This window comes from Equus przewalskii, chromosome 1 (genome assembly GCF_037783145.1).
Source record: "Equus przewalskii isolate Varuska chromosome 1, EquPr2, whole genome shotgun sequence".
NCBI classification, from domain to species: Eukaryota; Metazoa; Chordata; class Mammalia; order Perissodactyla; family Equidae; genus Equus; species Equus przewalskii.
In genome coordinates, this window is record NC_091831.1 from 33,506,798 (window position 1) to 33,525,052 (window position 18,255).

The following is an 18,255-nucleotide window of genomic DNA, read 5'->3' on the forward strand; positions in this document are numbered from 1 at the left end:
TGCAAGCACTGCTTAGATTGCCAATTTGAAGAGGGCTCCCAACATCCCTGGAAATAGGTGACTTTCCGAGATCTCCTCGCACAGAAAGCCATGTACACTTGGATGACTTGTTCGGTTCAGCCAGTTGGGGAAGCGGGAAGCAGGATCCCTGAGGGGCATGGCACTGGGACTAGATATGGTCACTAAACTGCTGTTCACAGAAATGGGTCAAGGTAACCGAAGGTTCAGGAGACAGAGCAGGCCAGTCGAGACAGGACAGACTTGTTGAGGTAATGGAGAAAGGACTGACACTTGATAGGTACTCGCCATCTTCCCTTCTGCCCTTCCCCCACACAGCCTTCAGCATCTCCTCTTGATAAATGTGACAAAGTGTTATTAACCTTCCCAGGGCACCCATGTGACTCAATTTGGCCCTGTGAAATGAGTTCCCTCAGTGAACTCTTCCAATCACCTCTGACAAGCTTCCAACAGCCTCCAGAATGTCAGTTATTCCCTTAACACCATTGTTGTTGATTTTTTAACCTTGTTAAGGTTACATTAGTTTAGTGAGGCTAGTTGCCCTATTTCTGAAGTTGCAGTATTTTCTCCTCAGGCCATTTAATGATCTCCCTTCCTCCCTCTTGCCATCTCTCACTTTCTCTTTCTCTCCCCTGCTTCCCTGTGCCACGCTCTTTTTCCTCCTTTCTCCCTTCTTATTCCTTCTTCCTGGCTTCCTTCCTCCTTTATCTTTCCAGCCTCAATCAGAATGCCTCTCTCAGAGTTGTCAGCTGTATCCACCCGCCCCAAAAATGGTTTTCCCAAGTAAACACTTCACTGACTAAATTACTTCATAGTAGTAAGTCTTCTAAAGTAAACTCAGCAAATTCTATTCAGTGAAGCCCCTGACCAAGATCTTCCAGCAGCTGCCTTCAGATGGCCCCTCTCAAACCCCTGACCTAGGGCGGGCACATCCACTGATACAGTGGAAGTGGAGAGAAGTTTATTCTGTACTTCTGATTTCTCTCAAAGGTCCACCCAGGTCAATATTTTAAATGTCTTATTTCGACTTGAGCATAACACAATCTCAAAGCCACACTTTACGCACTTGGTCAAATACGCTACAATTGTATAGAATTGGGATTCGATTATGTATACATGTTTTCATCCAAGCAACAACACAAGACATGCTGGAGCAAGTGTTTTTAGATTGATAAACAGAGGTCCGGTGACTGATTCATGCTCATCTCGGGCCTGCTCCTCAAGCACAGCGATCCCCATGGCTCCTCGCATTTCTACCTGGCCCCGCAAACTTCTCCTGACCAACCTCCATCCATCTCAGCAAAATTCCCTAAAGCAGCATCTGCCAGCACTGACCTCCAAGGAATGTGGAATTCTTGGATCTAGTGTTCCGCGATCTTCAAATCAGTTTTGTGCCCCCTGGGCACAAGAGTGTAGATTCCTTTTCTCTCGGTAATTAATCAGTAAGAAACAAGAGAATTGGTTCTTTAAGGAAGTTTGGTTCTTTCTACTACTTGCTTCACTTTCTTCCAGATACTACAAAAGTAATTAGGTACAAATAATTACCAGGGTTTTAGTGACATAACAGCTAAAGTCTGGAGTTCATAATTCCTTTGTCTCATTTGATTTTCTTCTCTCCTAGACTTCTCCAGCTGATGTGTCTGAAAATGACCATGGTCAATCTTTTGGGTAACTGGGGAAACAAGTTACCGAAACCAATGCATTTTAAGAAAGCACCTTTCACAACTTGGCCTGCTAGTAATATCAGTAATAATATCCACTTAGTGAGTGCTTATGTGTCAGGCAGTGTGTAAGCACTTTACACGTGTGCTCTCATCTATAGCTCACAAGTAAACCTTAGGAAGGTTGTGTTTTCCTCATGTTACAGATGAGGGACCCGAGAGCTTGCACAACAGTTTCATATTAGGGCACTGGAGCCAGGATTCCGCCCACAGGCTTAACCACTATGCTTACCGCCATCTCTAGATCATCTTGTCTATTCCCTCTCTCCCAGTCTGTGTGACCCTGAAGATGGAGGAAAGGAAGCTCTGGGCTGTCCTCTGCTGCCTCTTTCCCCAAGTCCTCCCACTAACGGCCTGCTTAAGGGATGATATCTGTGATCCTGGTTTGTGTGTTCCACGTTCCTGCCTGATATTTTTATTCCTCTCCAACAGCGGAAGGACTGCTGGGAATAATCTTATGCACGTGAAAAAAAAAAAACGAGGAGTTACTAATAAGATTAAATTAAACTTAAGCACATTTTTAACAGTGTGTAAAGCACAGTGCTAAGCACTGTTTGAGATGAGCAGACACAAGCCAGGACCTCATGGAATTTACAATCTGGTGGGGAGAGAGGATGAGGAATAAGACTACACACATATACACAGGAGTTCTCGCCAAATATGGTAAATTCCATGAGAAAAGAATAAATGAAGTGCTGTAGGGCTGGAAAGCAGAAGTGCTTATACTTCCCTGGGGAACCAGGCATGAGACTGTGTCATTCATATAAGAGGATGGTTTACTCCAGGCTTGGTCACTGATACACTGATAAGGCCTTGGTGTTTCTCCTCCCCAGGACAGGCCACATCATTTACAGGGCCCAGAACAAAATGAAAACGTGTGGCCTCTTGTTAAATAGTGAAAAATTTCAAGATGGCAAGAGCAGAACAATCAACCAAGTGTGGGACCCTCCTCAGCGCAGGTTGCATGCCTGTGGAGCTGGCCTTCCCTGGGCCTCTGCTTCCCGTTACCTTTGGGACGGAGGGAGCCAGGTCTCACCAGCACCCAGCACAGGGCCTGCTACTCAGATGAATCAGTGAATGATTGGAGACAAGAATGAACTGACAAGATTACACCTAATGATCTCTTGGGTTGCTTTCAGTGTTAAAATGTTATTAGACCATGATTCTGAAGACTTCTTGGAGGAGACATTTGAAATGCGTCTTGAAGGATAGTAGGATTTTTCTTTCTCTCTTTTCCCCTCTTCCCTTCCCTTCTGTCCTTCTAGTATTTTTCCATTTATCTCGTAAACCCGGATGACACACAGACTGAAAGTAGCAGAGGAGTTCGACATTTAGGGGATGACTGGAAGACTTATGGCTCACTTAAGATGCCTTGAGGCAACTTCCCACTTATATGGATGGCCTTGTCTACAGATCACATCTCCACAGGTAGTTTGGTTTTTCATTTTAAAATTATTATTGAACAATTTGATAGATGTTTATGAGAAAAATCAGAAAAATATCAATGAGCAAAACATAATCATTCATAATCCCCTAAGAAATAGTTTTAATGGGATTGCAGCATAAAACTAGTTTTCAACCTACTTCACCACTCACTAATATATTATGAACATCTTTATGTGTTAACGCTTTTTCATTCTTACTGGCTGTATGATATTCTGTCATATGGTTGCCCTGTACGTTTTTTTTTTTCCAATCCACTCAAACTGGACATTTGAATTATTTTTGCTATTCTAAATGGTGTTGCCCTGAATTTGCTGGGTGGGTAACTTAGTTTCTCTCCCTGTTGTTTTCCTCCTCTGTGGATAACCTCAAGATAACAATAGTCCTCCCTCCTGGGGTTGTTGTGTGGGATCAGTCAGTTAATGCATGTAAAGCTCTTAGCACAAATACAGAATAGTGCACAGCAGACTAGGCGTGCTTGATAAAAGCCTTTTGATTACTTTATAGGCCCATAAGGCACTGTCTTCTCTAGATGGTGGACGAGGTTAATAGTCGAGCCTGGGAAGCCTGATTCCTAGTCCAGTCTTCTTTGCAAAACAGTAGGATGAGGAGCAAGTCGGGGGAGGTCTGGGCTGGGGGCTCCCTAGATTGAGTCATTTTCTAGTGGTGTCTTGTCACCTCTTGTAGAGTAGGCTCCCAGGCAGCTAAGAGTCTTCTAATTTTTTTTTCTTTCCACAGCAGAGGATAGCAGGTGCACAGCAAAGACTTGTCACTGTTCCCTGACAACTAAGAACCTTAGCAGATGTGTTCCCCATCAGGCTGTGCAGTCAAGCCCTGCCTTTACCTAGCCACACACAGCCTGTTACTCCAGGAACATGCTCTGGCTGAAGATTCTTGTCAAGGACAGCTGACAACAATCAGTTGTGTTCGGTCCAAGGGATGATTGCCCAACCTTCAGGGTGTCCCAGGGATGTGGGAAGCTAGGTGTGGAGGGAGCGACTTCTAGGCTGGCTACTTGCTGGCCCTGTGACCTTGGGCCTCTGATTCTTTTTCTATAACACTGAAGGGATGGAGGAGGTCAGGATGCAGTGCAGTGGTTAGCTCTGAACCCTAACAATCAAAGCACTCTTCTCTCTACCTGCACATTACCCCGTTTTATTTTATTCACTCTACTTTTCACACTGCAGATGATCTTGTTTACTTATTCACTTGTTTATTTGTTTGTCTCTCTCACTAAAATGGAAGCTTCACACAGGGAGGCGTCTTGCCCATCTTGTTTTCTGCAGTAACTCCAGGGCCCAGCACATGTCTGCCATGGAGCCCCTGAGCAAGTGGGTGGTACATGAATGAAATCTCAGAGCCTGGGTTCAAATCCTGATTGCACCGCTTTCTGTGTGACCCTCGTTAAGCCACTTAAACCTACACTTCAGTTTTCCCACTTGAAAAATAGGGATTTGTAATAGTGCCTCTCTTATAAGGTTATGAGGATCAAATGAGAAAACATATAGGAGGCATTAAGCACATTGGCTGGTACAGAGTGTAATAATCATAGTAGCAAACATTTTTGCAGCACGACGGCCAGGCCCTGAGCTAAACGCTTTAGCCACGTTAACTGTATTAATCTTTATTATATCCTAAGAGATAGGCACTATAATACCATTTTACTAATGAGCAAACCAGAACACAAGGGTTAAATAACTCATATGCACTCCAGACACATTAGCTGTTATTTTCATGCCTCCAAGCTTCCTTCCCAGCTCCCAGTGGGCGACCCCTCTTAAGGACCACAGGGCCCGCGGGACCGACCTCCGACCCAGGCCGCGGCCGGCCAGAACAGAAAGGGTTACTGGATCCGCGCTCGCGCGCGCGCGCGCGCGTTATCTGCACAAGATCCGCGAGCCCGCGGGCCTCGCTCACAATGCCGCGGGGCGGGGCGGCCGGGCCCTTCCTCGCCTCCCATTGGCGCACACGCCCTTTCCTGGCACGGTCGGGCCCGGCCCCGCCTCCTGGCCCCGCCCCCCGCCTGGGCGCCGCCGGAGTGGACAGTTCCAGACGCATGCTAATGAGGGGGCGGCCGCCGCAGCCCATTGGCCGGCCGCGGAGTGTCGGTGAAGTCAGCGCCGAGTCCCAGAAAAACAGAGCGGGGCCAACTGCAGCGTGTAGTGCGAGTGGGGCAGGACGCGCGCAGCCCGCCCGCCCGGCGACCCGCAAGGTAAGCCAGCGCCAGCCGCCCTCCCGCCCGCGCTCGCCTGATCGGCGGCGGCGCCGGGGGCGTGCGCCGGCCCGTCCCCCGCGGGCGGCGCCTTTGTTCCGCGCTTGGAGGAGGCGCGTTTAAAGGGCCAGCTATTGGAAGGACTTGGGGGACCCCCTCCCCCAGAGCATCCCCGGTAGTCACGGGGAAAACCGTGGTCCCCCTTGGCCGAACCCTCCTTCCTGCTTGTTTGATGAATCCCCAGTCTTTCAAGGAAAGTTCCCCAGGGTGCGGGGGTTCCGGGGATTAAGGGTTTTTTTAAGTGGGTGGGGGTACGTGCGATCATGGCCTCTGCTAGGAGACAACGTCCGCTTGCTTCAGGCTGGCTGCAATATGGGTGGGTGGAGGAGACATCAAAACCCGGGTGGGTTTGCGCTGTAAAGTGAAACTACCGAGGAAGGGCTCCTCTGCAGCAGCCAGAGGAAGGAGGAGGGAGCGAGCGGCAGGATGGAGGCATCTCAGGTGTGTTCATTCATCAGCATCCCCCCGGATGAGAGGGCGGCGGGAGGGGCGCAAGGACGACTCGTCTGGCCTAGGACCTGCCTAAATGAGCGAGTACATGTGTGTGCTCCTTCATCCCCCAGAGTGATTGGCAGCATCTTGCTAGGCAGCTTATCACCGAGAGAAAGCAACTCCTCTCTCCGAATTCCCTGGGCATCCCCGGCTCTCCCCTGGCTGCTTTCCGACGTGGCTTCCTTGATAAGCGGTAGCGCCATTCAAGATAGAGGGGAGAGAGGCTTGAAGTCGTTATATTCCCTTCATAGGGGAACGTGCTGTCGAATTCTGCATCCCCGTGCATCCACTGTCGTAAGATGGCTTTGAAATTCACCAGTGCATGCTTTCTTCAGCCAGACAGAATTTATTACGCTGCTATATAGCTACATAAAAGCAGAAGGGATCCCACCGAGCGTGGCTCGTTTTATCCAGACCCTGGGTTTTCCCAGCATGTTCTGGCTGAGCCTTTGGATTTTTGTTTTAAATTGAGCGCTGGGATGCTCCTGTTGTCACAGGGCCGACCTGCTGAAATTGCTCCAATTGATTTCACCGTCAACAGGAGAGATGTTCGTCAACTGGAGAGAGGTTCGTTTAGAGACATCATGGAACCTATCCGGCATGTCAGGCCTCTGACATCACCCCCACTTGCGCCCTTGTTCCTCTCGTAAGTGGAGGCCAGGGATGGCTTGTCTGTTTCCACTCCCTCCTTGGTTTTTGAGCTCTAGATTCAATTTTGCGTTTTTGGTTGAAAAGGTGGCTTCGTGGTTGATTGAAGAGAAGGGAGTGGATTAAAAGTGGGGTGGGCAGTGGGTGGGGACCGCAGCCTCAGTGGCAGAAAACACATGCTGGAGATTTGGGGCTCCAGATATACAGCCCTTAGAGACATAGGTGAGATAGATGGCTGTTTAGGGCGTGAGAGGTGTGTGTGTGTGTGTGTGTGTGTGCACGCGCGCATTTGTGTGTTGGCTGTGACAGAGGGGTGGAGTAGGAGGATGCTGCCAGCAATTTTCTACCCCACCCTCTTGATGCTGCCTTAAATAGCTCCTTGCCAGCCAAGCTCTGACCTGATGTCTGATGTCTCAGGCTCTTGGCCCTGGGGGATGGCACGGAAGGGTTGGTCCTTTGGCACCTTTACCCTGGGCATTGGTAGAGTGGATGGTTAGGAAAGGGTTAGTCCTCCAGGGGTTGCAGAGAGCTCATTTCTCAGCTGGAGGGCCCTGAGTTAAACTAGCTCTGATGACTTCCCAGCAGGGTATTAGCAACCAAAAAGAAATGCTTTCTACCCCATGGGGTGTAGAGATGGGAGGGTATTGCCATCTTCTGTTCCACACCCACCCCACTTTGGCCCTTTCGTCCTCTCACCTGCTTTCTTTTATTCTAGTTGGAGAGTTTCTGTGAACTTTTTTGAAGGGATTGGGAATATTGGGGGGTGAGACAGAAGCTATGGGAAAGGACGTTCAGATGCTTCTTTCTGGCAGAACAAAGAACTGTTCTGCTCCCCCCCTTTTTCCCTCTCCAAAATAGAGTTCAATATAGATAGCAGAGTCTGGAGTTTTCTTTTCAGAGAATGATTGTGCAGGGTTCGGGAAAGAAAGCTTTTTATTAGGCAGCATTAGTAATCATCTGGTCATGCAAACTTAGCTCTGGACCCTTCCCTGGACATGGAAATAGATTTGCTGTAGAGGGCACTCACTGGTAATTTAGAATTTAATCTGTTTCTATGAAAAAGGGAACGGATGGTCTCAAAAAGCTTTGGTGGAAGAGCTCTGGACCAAAGGTAGGACAGCTGACTTTGATCCTGGCTACCAGCCTGCTTTGGCCTCCTGGCTTCTGCTCTCTGGGCCTGTGTCCTTGTTGGTAAAGTGGAGGGCTTTGGAGCAGACCGTTTTCTGGGGTTCCTGTCAGTGTTTCTGTTCTTAAATTCACACGTACCGTTCGTGATGGCTTTTTTAGATTCTCTTCTGTTTGCTGAACTGATGTTAGATTCACAGTGTTGCTCAACGGCATGAAAGAAGTGTGCCAGGACTCAGGCTTCTGTTGGATTCAGACTCACCTTTTCCTTGACGAGTGCAATTCATGAGGTTTTACTGTATGTAAGTAATTCAGAGCTAGAACAGCCCAGAGTGAGAGGCACAGACCCTCAGAGTGGGTGGTTGGCTGGGGAGATGGCGGGGGGGGGGTGACAGAATGCTGAGGAAAGAGAGTTTCTATAGTTCATTCTTTCTTCCTGTGTGTTTAACTCACTGCTTTATTTATGATTATGCAGGTGAAGGTTTAGATATTTCGAACATGAGAATTGGAAGTGATCTCTGTGATTGCCAGGTTGAACTCCCCTTGCTGAGGAATGTGAAGGGTTGAGAAGTTTGGCGATTTGCCCAAGGTCACACAGTTAGCAAGATGGAGAGCTGGGGCAGGAACCCAGGTGGATAGATCCTAGGTCTTGTGTGTTAGATATATCTCTTAAGCCCCCTCCTCTCTCAGAGAAATGATTCTAAGATGGAGTACAGTGAGGAGGAAATAGGGGCAGAAGAAGGGAGAGTGTAGAAACAGACCAGGTAGGAGGCTGGGAGCAGGTCAGGTGAGAAAGGGGAAAACAAAGTCTTCAGGCTTGGAGGAAAGAGGGATGGAGCTGGAAGAGGGAGGCGCTGTCAGTTGTGATATGGCGATTTCTGTGGCCCTTAGAGGGAAGTAAGTAAGAAGAGACTTGGTTTAGACAAGGGTTGGGGGTGGGTGGACTGAGAGTCCAGCCTGGGGCTGGGACTAACTTTGAGTCTTCGTGGGATCTCTCTTCTTGACTGGCCCTGAGCTAACATCCATGCCCATCTTCCTCTGTTTTATGTGGGACACCTGCCACAGCATGGCTTGACAAGCAGTGTGTAGGTCCGCACCCGGGATCCGAACCGGTGAAGCCTGTGCTGCCAAAGCAGAACATGTGAACGTAACCCCTGAACCACTGGGCCAGCTCCAAAGTCCCAGATTTTTTTAATGCACAACAAAAATAGTTTTCCATGGAATTTCTTTTCAGCTCAAGCAGCATTTTCTCCTCTGACTTTCATTGGTGCTTTGCACGTTTTATGAGATAGTGTTTTACGTACTCCCTTTTCAGAGGAGATACTTGGATGTGACTGATTTACTGAATTCTTGCTCATTTGCAGGAAGCTTCTGGCCTGAGATCTGAGCTAAGCCTCAGAATGTTTCAGTGAGCAGTTAAAGAGCTGTGAACAGTGGTTAACCAGATCAGTAACCATTCAAAGGGAAGGGTAAAAAAAGATAATACATGAAGTCTGTAGCCCAAGCCAGTAGCTGGCCTTGAACAGTGTAGTTTACTTTGGCTAACTCTTCAGGCCTAGGAAGTGTCTCCGTGATCCTTTAGTTCTTCCCTCTTTTTGTGTATGGTTAGGCAGGTGTGTCTGGCCCTGTATCTTATGGTCTTCCCATCCTTCTTTCCCCACATCTCCTTCCTCTATACATTTTTTTTTCTCTTTTCATGTTGTATCTTTCTCCTTGCCCTCCTTCCTGATCCTTTCTTTACTGTCAATAATATAGCTTTGTAGTGTCATTAAAATGTTGTCTTTTCTGTTCTTAATTTGAAATAGTTGAGTTCACTCTTTTTGAATGTGTGTATGTGTGTTTTACACATAAAACAAACAAACCAAACCCAATTAAATTGCTTTTTACTTCTGTGTGGCCTTGCCTTGAGTCCTTTCCCCCTTCTTCTGTGGTCAGTGGTGGCTCCTTATAGAAAATTCCCAGCTCACTGTCATGTGGTTATAATTGTTTTTATAACAAAAACAGCTATAACAATAGAAAAAGTTTCCACCCCTGTATCGTGGACACAAGGGACACCCTCTCCCAAGAGATGTGCCCTGTATCTTGACTTCCTTCCATGGAAAGAGTGTCTGGAGTGTGTTCTCTAACAGAGGCCTGTCCTCTAAGGGGTTGGGGGTCCTGATGGGGAAGCTGAGGCTCTTGCTGGTGATTCTGGTAATGCTCAGAGTTGGAGGAGGAGGGATAGGCTTATGGCCAAGAGGAAGAATAAACTGTGGTGGTTTTTCTTTGTTTCCCTAGGCTGAGCTAACCCGTCCGGCAGTAGCAAGACCCAGACCCCTTTGGAAAAGAATGAGATGCTTTTCAACTTTCTGATTAGTGTTGGTTGGGACCCAAGAGGTGTCTTGTGGTGACATAGGGACGGTAGGCAGCCACCCACAGGTTGCTGATGTGAAGTCCGAAATGCTTTGATGGATGCCTGCTATAGTGCTTTGAACTCTTCTTCTGACTTATTAATCTCAGAGAAGATTGAGTCTTGATGCTGAGTGGTCAGTGGATCGTTTAGTGTCTAAAGTGGGCCTCTCAAAGAAGAAGTCACCTTGGAGTCTCCAGTTTTTATGTTAACAATTCACGTGAATTTTGTATTCTGTTCTATAATATGTCTGTGCTGGTTTTAGTATAAAAATATTTAAAATGCTTTACTGTTGCTTACAATTGATGGTCCAAGAAAATGTGGTTTTTCTTGGGCCTTCACTTGTCTGTACCCACCCTAAATATGCACAGCAGGCCCTTACCCCAGCCAGAGAAGCCAGCAGTGGGCAGGCCTCAAACCTGGTGGTTTTGAGAGCTGCCTGTCCAGCCTTTCCCCCGGCTCTGCCAGACCTGCTGGTGTCCCAGCGTTCAGAGCTCTTCCAAGTTCCTGAGACAGGTTTTCTCCCTGGTCTTTGTCCCTTCCCCAGAAGGCCTTTTTCTCCCTTGCCTGGCTGACTCCTCCTTTCAGACTCCCCTCACAGCTGAAAGAGGTGCTTTTCTTTCTGCATTCGCCTATCAGGAATAGCTGTCTGTCTTCTGTCTGTCTGTCCCCGTCTGTCTTCTCCACCAGATTGTGAGATCTGGCAAGAGAGAATCTGTATTTCATCTCTTTTTAAATTAAATTTTAATTGGCATCAAAGTCGCATATATAGTTTTAAAAGTCAAATAACACTTCAAATCTTACAAGAGGGCTGTGTCACCCCACCTGGTCCTGCTGATCCAGTCCCCAGAGTCAGGCACTGAATGTGATTTTGCTGCAGTAACAAATTACCACCAACGTAGTGGCTTAAAGCAACACAAATTTATATTACAGTTCTGTAGGTTACAAGTCTGAAAAGGGTCTCATTGGGCTAAACTCAAGGTGGTAGCAGGGCTGTGTCCCCTCCTGGGAAGAATCTCTTTCCTGCGTCTTCCTGTTACTAGAGGCTGCCTGCATTCCTTGGCTCATGGCCCCCTTTCTCCGTCTTCAAAGCCAGCAGTGGCCATTGGAGTCCTCCCACTGCCTCACTCTGACCTTCTAACATAGTCACATCTTCCTCTGACTCCCTTCTTCCTCTTCCCTCTTCCACTTTTAAGGACGCTTGTGATTACTTTGGGCTCACCTGAATAATCTAGGATAATCTCCCTATTTTAAATCCAATCGATTAGCAACCTTAATTCCATTTGCAACCTTAATTCCACTTTGCCATGTAGTTCCTTTCTAGGTTCTGAGATTAGGATATGGACATCTTTGAGGGGCCATTATTCTGACTACCACAGTTACTTCCAACTCTTTTAGCTGTTTCTCCTCATAGTACTATCATATTTGTAAGTTACCTGCTTACAATGCTGTTTCCTGATTGTTCATTTTAGATGTTATATTTTATGATCTACTATGGATTAGAGGAGTCCTTATTCCTCTCTTCCAGTCTCCCCTCCCCACATACTTCCCTTCCTCCCTGCCCTCCCATTACTGTTACATCACAGTTTTTGGTCACATTGATATTCAAGGCTTACATTATTTTGGCTGTGTAAATAGTGTTCATGGCTGAGCCATGTAGTTGTATTATAAGGATATTTCCTTTCTTCTATGTCTTTTTTTGAGTTAATAATTGCTTTCTTTCTTCTATTTAGTTTTCTATATAATTATTACTAATTCCCAGAGTCTCTGACAGCATTTTAAAACATCTCTTTTATAACGTATGTTCCTTTATATTTTATTACATTTTTTTTTCTCTTGGAGATCTCCTCCTAGACGCCTCCATCCTTCTCCTCTTCTGGACCCACTGACCTCTAGGCCTCTAGGCCTCATCCTGGGATTCCTTCAGCTTGTCCTGGGCTGGATGCACTGTTTCTTCTTTCTTGATATATTCCTCCAGGAATTTCTGAGACAGAGTCTGTGGACGCTGATCACCTCAAACTTGCATGTCTGAAATGTTCTTTTTCTACATTCACACTTGCTTGGTGGTTTGATTTGCCTAGAATATTTGGTTGAAAGCCATTTTCCCTTAGAATTTTGAAGCATTGCTCGACTATCTTCTGGGTTCCAATATTGATGTCAAAAATTCCAATGCCTTGCTGATTCCTGGTCATTTATGGGTAACATGCTTTTTCTCACTGAAAGTCTTAGGATATTCTCTCTTTCTCTGCATTTGAAATTTTCTTGCTTTGAAAATTATTGTGCTGGGTCCTTGGTGAGCTCTTTTGATCTGAAGACTCACATCCTTCAGTTTTGGGAAATTTTCTGATATTTTTCTTTGACAGTTTTCTTTTCTTCATTTTCTATGGTTTGTCTTTCTAACACCTATTAGTTGGATATTGGACTTACTGGGTTGAGTTTGTAATTTTAAAATCTTTTATTTCTGGTTTTTCATTTTATTTTCATTTTACTTTTTGAGAGATATCTTCAGCTTTATCTTTAATGAACCCTTTTGGATTTTTTATTTATGCTTTCATGCTTTTGTCTGAAACATACTTGTGTGTTTTATTTTCTAGGGCTCCCTAGTCTCTGCTCACTTTTCTTTTTCTTTTTGTAAATAGCATCCTATTATTCTTGTTTTATGGGTGTCGTAAATTCACTTAAAATAGGTTTTTTTGTGTGTTTCTGGTGTTTTCCTGTTGTCCCCTGTGTTGTCTTTGTTTCCTTTAAGTCCTTTTTCTGCTTCTTTTGGTTACTGTATTTCCCACTGGAGCCGTCCTTCCATGTATGCGGATCCTTGACTGTCCATTTATATTTTATGTGGACAACAAATTGCTGATTGGGTATCTGTGCAACAAGGAAGGCTTGTTAACTTCATTGCAGGGTGATCCAGCAGAGAGTTCCCCTTTTCTGCCACTGGGGACACCTAAATGTCAGTTCCTGAAGATCTTTTCTCTGGGGATGTTGGGTTTTCCTGGAGAGGAGTCTGCCTGGGGGGTGTAACAGCCTGGTAGTCGCGCAGTCTGGGAGCCTTGATGGAGAAGGAGGCTGGGTACCCTGTTTGGCGGACTTTCATTCCATCCATTTTGTGAAAGTTTGCCCCCTCTCTCCCTTCCTCCTTCACCTGTGTCCCTCCCTTAAATGTGTCTGAATCCAGAGAGTCTCTGGTGTCATTTGTCTAAACAGGGAACCTCCACCTTCTCCTGACTGAGGGAGGGAAGTCACCAGGTTGAGCAGATTGCAGAGGGACCCTGGGGTCTGATTGCTCCTTGTACAACTTTTAGCAGGCTGTCCTCTCTTCAGCCGCCTCCTGCTTCTCCCCTCACAGTCCTTGGTGCCTCCAGTTCCTGAGCCTTCTCCTGTTTCTGTGGTGTAAGTTGCCACTTGTTTAGTGGTTTCCTCCCCTGCTTGCACTTAGCAGGGCAGACGAAGCAGAAACCCAAATCAGCTACCGCATGGCGATCAGCCCTCTGTTTTCCAGAGTTCTGTTGACATATCTTGTCTGCCGTTGTCTCTTTTGTATTAAAAAACAAATTCCTCTGCTGTCCTTTTAGTGGAGTTCTGAGAGAGAGCAGAGATAAATATGGGTGTTCAGCCCTCTGATTTGAACATAAGTTTGTTTCATCTCTTTATTCAACCCTTAAACCAGTGCCTAATATATAGTATACTCCCAATAAATGTTTGTTAAATGATTGAATGCATGTTTCTAGGATGGTATGCATATAGTTAGTCACGAGATTTCAAGAGGGTCCCAAATATACACTCTTAGAAAAATAAATCCATTGTTTATTCTGAGATAGACATAATAACAGGCAGCAGATCCTGCCTTTCTCCCCATGCAGTGAAGGATAAGAAGCACCGTGAGACAGCATTGTAGATGGTTGGGCTGATGAAGGATGAGGCCCAGGTGCTATCTCCAGCCCCATCACTAACTACCTGGGTCACCTTGAGAAGTCACTTACCCTTTCTGGGTCTTGGTTTTCTCAGCCTTAAAATGAGCTGTTGGTCAAGATTTGATTCAGTTCACTGCCCTGAGTACCTGCTGTGTGCAAGGCACAGTGCTAAGATCCTTCTCGGTATCTCCTCTAAGGCAGCCAGTTCAGTATTTTGTACATACGTCTGCATGGCATGTGTCACACTGAATTGATTGTGGCTGGTTTATCTGTCTTTCTCCTGATTGTAGTTCAGTGCCTTGCACAGAGTAAGTACTCTGCAAATTTAACCTCTTACTCTTTGTGCACTGTGGGCTCCGTGTGAGGGCCACACTGTAGTCATCTTGTATCTCCTGTGTCTGCCACAGTCCTTGGTGCATAGGAGGCGGATGGGAACCGCTAGGTTTTTCCACTTAGAAGGCGTACGCACATCAAGGAAATATGGAACAGTTTGCTCTGCCAGAATCCCCAGAACCTGCTCGGAGATCAAGGCCTAGTTCTTTGGGAGTCCAGCTGCACACTCCCTGGCTCGCATATGGAGCTGGGATGCTTGAATGTGCCAATATTAAACTCAGCAGAGGCAGCAGCTCTGGACCACAGCCCTGGCGCTAGAGGATTCTTCCCCTCAAACAGATCACGGTCGTGTATTTGTTTAATCGGCCTCACACTGTTATGAATTAAGATCGGATTCATCTTAACAAAGAAAATGAATTACAGATATAATCCTGTGTTTATAGTGTTTAAAAATGTTTAAGTGCTTTTTCATAACTTATTTTGGTTTTTCTAAACATGTGAGCTAACGTGCCAGGACTAGAAAGTGGAAATTTCAGGGAGACAGACTTAGCTCCTTAGAAGAACTTTTCATCATGAGAGCTATTCCCCGCGGTACTGCACTGGGAGGCCCTGAGCTCCTTGTCAAGCCAAGGTTAGATGTCCACTAGCTAGGGGACCTGGAGAATCAATGCCTGTGTGGAAGATGAAGTTGTATTAGAGCACCTGGAAAGTTCTTTGCTTTTGATTTGTTCAATAAATAGTTATTAAGTACCAACCGTAGACCAGGGGCTATGCTGGGCTCTGGGAATACAGCTGTGACCGAAGAGAAATGGCACCTGCCATCCTAGAATTTAAAGACTAGAGCTGGACTTTGCAACATGGTAGCCACCAGCCACATGTAAGTTTAAATTAATTAAAATGAAATACAATTTGAAATTCAGTTTCTTGGTCACACTAGCCACATTTCAGGTGCTCAGTAGCTACATGAGACTAGTGGCTGCCATACGGACAACACAGATATAGAACATTTCTATCATCTGAGGAAGTTCTCTTAGGTAACATTGGGCCACAGAGCTAAGATTCTGTTTCTAGACCAGGCCATCTATGATTAGCTTTGTTTCACAGTTGAAGCAGCTGAGACATAGAAAAGCCATTTGTTTAAGGTCACGTGGCTGGGTGGGCGTGATCTGGGAACAGATCTCTTATCTTGGAGCTTGACTTTTCTCTCCTGGAAGTGAGATAGGGGAGCAGAGTGACTAAGAGTAGGGTCCCTGCACTCGGGCTGCATGGGTTCACATCCTGGCTCTGCTGCTTTCTAGGGCAACTTACTAGTCTGTGCCTCAGTTGTCTCACCTGTACAATGGAGAAAATGATAACACCTACTTCACAGGATGGTGCAAGTCTTTAGAACTGTGCCTGACACATAGTGATGGCTCAGTAACGCTGGTTGCTGTATTGAGAATGAGAAGGGGTCACAAGTTATTGGTAGAGTCAAGGAGGCATTTTCAAATAGTGCACCATGGAGTGGAGAAAGAACATTGGCCAGCGAGGCTATGTTTGTAGAGCTGGCTGACCACCTGGAGAGGGACACGTAACTGACTGTTTCTAAGCCAGGGGCTGCTTTGATTGTATCAGCTGATGTAAAACCGCCAGCACGTTCACGAAGCCCTCTGCCTCCCAGTACTGGTCACTGGTGCTCTGAACAGGGAGCCTTTTGATGTTTCCTTCCTCCTGGTCTGTCTTTACCCACAGCCCTTTCTCCTGTCCCCAAGCATTTCTTCTCCCCTTACTACGTCTCCGCCTTGGAGGGGTGGAGGCATGGACATTTGCATCCCCCCTGTGCAGCAGAGGGATGTCCAGAAGAGAGAAAGGACAAAAGCCCAGGTAACTTAGCACTTGGATCTTGGTCTTTACTTCGAGGTTTTTATCGCTTGGTGGTTTGCATTTCCGCCGGTGCTCAGTCTTGCTAGCTGGTCCATCTAATGTAGCGTCGTGTTCTAGAGGTGCCCCATTTTGCTGGGTGAGGAGAAAGAGAGCTCTGATGTTAGCCCCAGGGGTGGGAGGGTGCCTCATTTGATAGGTGAAACCCTGCTTGCCTGGGGGACTTTAGTTTAAAAAGTGCTTTGTAGTCACAGTCTCATTTCATTCATTAAACAAATATTGGTGAACACATAGACATGGGCCTCACCCTCCTGGAGTTTATTTCCTCATTAACGCCAAGAGGGCTAGGCTCTTGTCTTCCCCAGCAGACATTCAACAGTTTCAGATTTTGAAGAAGAAAGGTTTTACTGTGACAAAGTGTGTGTCAGGGGTGGGGTTAGTGAGGGTGCTCTCGATGTGCATAACCCCTGTGGCATCTCACCTCACTAGAGTGAGGCACACGTGGCAGGAGGAGAGAGAGGCCAGTGACAGACCTGAAGTAGGTGTGAAGTCATGTCGGACCCAGGAATGATCTATGAGGAGAGTGTTCCTGGCAACCTGGATTCTCACTGTGCCGTAAAAATATTGCCTCAATACCAATACCCATGATCAGGAGTGTGGAGTACTTGTACCTTAACCTATAACTGGCTCTGCCAATCTCATTCCTGTTGGGCGTTGATTTTCCTTCATCATGGGTGAATTTCTAGCTCTTAGCCACTGTAGCAGGAATGACCACTTAGTAGATCCCGGAATTGTCCTTCTGCCGGCATGTCAATGCGAAAACTCATTATTCATTTATATAATGCCTTATGCATTGATTATTAACATCTGCCTGTAGGCCAGCCTTTGAGCTGGTTTCCCAGTATGCGGGGTCACCAGGACGTACCTTGTGAAATCCAAACAGTTTCTCTTATTGCATGGCATTTGAGCAGTTTCCTTGACTGACGTGTAAATAGATAATTCATCTGCAGGTTGCTTCTCTACTTAGAGTTTGTCTTTAGTTGGGGCATATCTAGTATTGGCTGATGGTTTCCTGTGAGCACAGAGTGATGGTCAGGTTTGTAGTTGCTTATAATGAATTGACGGAGGGGTGGAAATGGAAACATATTTGTGGTACGTAGATGTTAGGGAGTCTTTCCAAGGCTGCTGGAACATATACACTGCTGACTCTCCTGTGCCTGGGCCTCTCTTTATAGACAGTGCATACAGGAGGCTGGATCCTGAAACCAAGGATGAGGTCAAAAAGGCCAGAACTAGAGCTGGGAGATCTGAATCGCTGCCCCAGTGGCCTGGCAGTGGGCTTGAGAGCGGGCCAGGGATGTGGATGGAGAAGCCAAGGGAAAGTAGGAACTAGGCTCCTTTAAGCAGGGCAAAATGAATAGAGGCTCCAGAGAAAGCAAAATACTAACAGGGACAGAAAATAGAGTGGCTGGAGAGAGCTGGGACTTGGGAGAGCTGAGGGCCTAAGCAGGGTTTGCTGGTGATTGCTGAAAATCAGGTTGCCAGGCCCACGAGCCTGGGCCAAGGCAGTCTCAGGCCTTTTAGGACTATTTAGTGTTAGCTTTATGGAGCCTTTACGTTGGACATGGTTCATTAGTGAGCCAGCACTGGCAGGTGTGAGGGGGTGAGCCCCCCCAGGAACTGGGGAATGTTAGTCATGCCTGAGCACTGATAGAAGATATGGCTCCTCAAGACAGCTGCTGCAGGAGGAGGCCCGCAGCCCACCAGCCTGCATTATAGACTACTGTCTTGGTGTTGTCTTTAATTATTAAAGTCATGGCCTATTTACATACTCACCTGAAGCATCATTGTGAATAATTTTCCCTTCCTGGCGTCAAAGGAGCTCTGGTAGAGAAGTGGTTTTGCCGCTATGATTCTGGATCTCCCAGGTTGCTCCCTCAAGGAATGTACACCTGGGCAACCAGGAGGTCTGGAGGATGCGCTTGGCAGTTGGGGCACACCTCCATGGACTGTCTTGCAGATTGGCATTTATTTAGTGTAAAT

At 46.6% G+C, this 18,255-nt stretch overlaps 1 protein-coding gene across 50 annotated transcripts in view; it reads left to right on the top strand.

The window, feature by feature from the left end:
* The first annotated feature begins 5,097 nt into the window (after positions 1 to 5,097).
* Positions 5,098 to 18,255, top strand: part of SORBS1 (sorbin and SH3 domain containing 1) — a 219,639-nt gene continuing 206,481 nt past the window's right edge. For 37 of the 50 annotated variants that reach the window (XM_070560916.1, XM_070560926.1, XM_070561048.1 and 34 more), the window contains exon 1: positions 5,218 to 5,394. The gene's annotated coding sequence lies outside the window, so the exon portion shown is untranslated. Of the gene's footprint in view, positions 5,395 to 18,255 lie in introns of all 50 variants that reach the window. The other 13 variants (XM_070561250.1, XM_070561112.1, XM_070561217.1 and 10 more) reach the window with 6 other exon arrangements.